The sequence below is a fragment of the Triticum dicoccoides genome, chromosome 3B (genome assembly GCF_002162155.2).
Source record: "Triticum dicoccoides isolate Atlit2015 ecotype Zavitan chromosome 3B, WEW_v2.0, whole genome shotgun sequence".
NCBI lineage: Eukaryota > Viridiplantae > Streptophyta > Magnoliopsida > Poales > Poaceae > Triticum > Triticum dicoccoides.
The window spans coordinates 183,748,074-183,750,989 of NC_041385.1; positions in this window are offsets into that span (position 1 = coordinate 183,748,074).

Genomic DNA, 2,916 nt, shown 5'->3' on the forward strand with positions numbered 1-2,916 from the left:
AAGAGTTCGGATTCTAACCTTGTGTCAGACCCGCGGGCCATTAAGCCAGATAGCTTCTCACTTGCTATGACTTGGACCTTTTATGGCGGATCTCGGCGCACAGACTCCTTTTTTCTATATTGTTAGAGAGAGAATTAATATATGATCTATTTGAAGCTGCTACAGGCATGCGAATGATGCGCAATTTCGCATCGGAGGAGTAGCCATCGATCTATATTAAAAAATATCAACATGTGCAATACCACCGTCATAAAAATAAATTTCATGATGCACTGAATGTCGTATCATGAATGTTGATATTTTTCTATAAAGTTGATTAAACTCTATGAAGTTTGACTTCAGATAAATCTTATTTGAAGAGTAGAAAGAAACCGAGGAAGTATGTTTAGAAACTTCATCTTGACGACAAACCAACTATTTTTATGGCGTACATAACATATTTCACTAGTCAAATTAAAGATCTATAAGAACTCATGTCCGACTTACAAACCTGCGTACAAGTAGTAGAGACGATTAAAGCTACTCCTCTGACCTGATTACTACACTACAAGCGCCGAGCGGCGAGCCTGGCCTCCCGGCGTTCTTCAATGCGGCGAATGTGTTTGCGGGTGCAAGTCTCGGAGCAGAACGGGAAGAACTCGCGTGGAATCCGATGGGCGCCGATGCCACACCCCACGCACGGACCCCGTACCCGCGTCAGCACTGGGAGAAGCTCGTACCGCCCCTGCTCGTCCACGTGCACCGGATCTCCGAGCGCTATGCCGATGTGGGGCACCCACCACTCGTTGCCCACGCACCTGACGCAGATCCTCCAGCCGCGCTTCTCGATGCGGAGCACGCAGTCCCGGAGGCGCGCGTGGTCGCCGTGGTGGGCGCAGACGTCGGCGCGGAAGGACTTGGAACAGTGAATGCAGAAGGCATCCCTTGGTAACGGCGAGGTGTAGTCCTGCGCCCTCATGAACTTGGCTACATCCGGCGGTATCGGGTACCCGTCCGGCGCCGGCGCCGTCCGGGTTGGGAATATGGGCCGGCCTTCGGTGTCAAGGTCGATGGGGAGGACCCGGAGGTCCGGCCACTCCGGGTGGAAGTGGTGATTGCCGCAGCAGTGGGAGCAGTAAGCCACGTTGCAGCGCAGGCAGAAGCGGTCCCGGCGGCACGTATCGGAGAAGTGGTTGTCCAATTGCAGATGTTGCCTTCCGAGGCGCACCAGACCCATGGGTATCTCATCTACGGGCAGAGCAGACGGCGAAGACATCGATCGGTTCGATTTTTTCTCGAGCTATAAGAGATTTCTATCTAGTTGATCGGAGGGCCATCCATATCATGACTATATATAGACCCATAGCGCGTCACGCGTCCAATACGAGGTAGGTTTCCGAGTCAGGATCTAGATGAAATTAAAGTGGGCCCAGCGCTGCATCTGCGGCTAGTACGCCGGGACGTCGCTCACAATTCGGAAGGCATTCTCAAAGTAAAATTACATGCAGTTTGTCGAACCAATTTGTGGTTGAATGATTAGAGGGGGACTATGGTATCCCCAGCCCACCAGGGTTCCAATCCTGGTGCTCGCATTTATTCCTGGATTTATTTCAAGATTTCCGGCGACGCGCATTAAGTGGAAGGATACGTTCCCATCGACGACGAGGCGCCTACGGTGACTTTGTAAATCTCAAGATGATATGCCGACTCAGTCTTTCGGAGGTTTTCATATGGGTAGGGTATGCGTGTGTGCGTTCATATGAGTGAGTGTATGCGCGTGTATATGAGCGCTTATATCTGTACTGATGTTCAAAAAAAATACATACAGTTTGTCTAATTCACATCTAAGATGTTTTTTAAGGATGTCACATCTAAACTCCCACAAAATAACGCAACAAGAAATAAAAAAAAGGCTGGGACAATAAAATACCACAAACATAGTGGCCATCAGATTAGATGTGACATAATTATGCCACATCTAGATGTGTCCTAAACAAACCCACTTACACACGGTGTAAGAGCAACTCCAACGCAGCGACCCAAGTCGTCCGCCTACGTCCGTTTGGGTCGGTGCGAACAAAAGTGGAGGCCCAACGCACCGACCCAAACCCAAAACGCGTCCGCGCCGATGCATTTGCGGCAGAAATGCGTTGCCGCGGACGCGAAGCAGACGTCTCGCGCGTCTTCTCGGTGACCGCCGCGTCCCCATCTGGCGGTCGTCCAACTACCTGCGGCCAGCCTGGTCAGCTTAATTTATGACATGGGACCCATGCGTCAGCCATGACGGTCGTCCTTTTTTAAGCCGAGCATGCGGGGGGCCGTCCTCATCCGCTTTTAGAAGCCCCCTCCCGTCCCCATCTCGTCACCCTTTGCTCCCCCGTCCGCGGCAACCCTAGCCACCTAGCCACCCGCACGATGGGCTTCTTCTCCGGCAACGGCAAAGGCAAGGGCAAGGCCCCCGCCACCCCTCTCCCCCGCCTCCGTCGACGTCTTCCCGCCAGCCGAGGTGACGCGTGAACGTGCTAGTGCACCAGGCGGAGTTGCACTGGCAGAACCGTGTCCCTATCTCCTACCCCGACGTCACCATGCCGCACGACTGGCATTTGGATCCGGAGAGAATCCCAGTGCCGGCGGTGCCGCGGTCGGCAAGGGCGCATGCGGAGGAGGTGCGACACCGGCGAGCGCTGCTGACGCCGGAGCAACGTCGTGACTCCGCCGACGACGCTGACTCGCCCTATTGGGCGCGTTGGTTCGCCTTCGAGCACGAGGAGGCCAGGCGGCGCGGCGTCCGCGAAGTCTCTCGTAGCTCCCCGCCGCCGCCACGAGGACAAGGAGGCGGAGGCCGCCTACCAGGCGGCCATGGCGGTTGTCCTCCGGGAGAGCGAGGAGGACGAGCGACGCAGGGCGGTGTACGAGGAGGAGGAGGAGGAGGCGTAC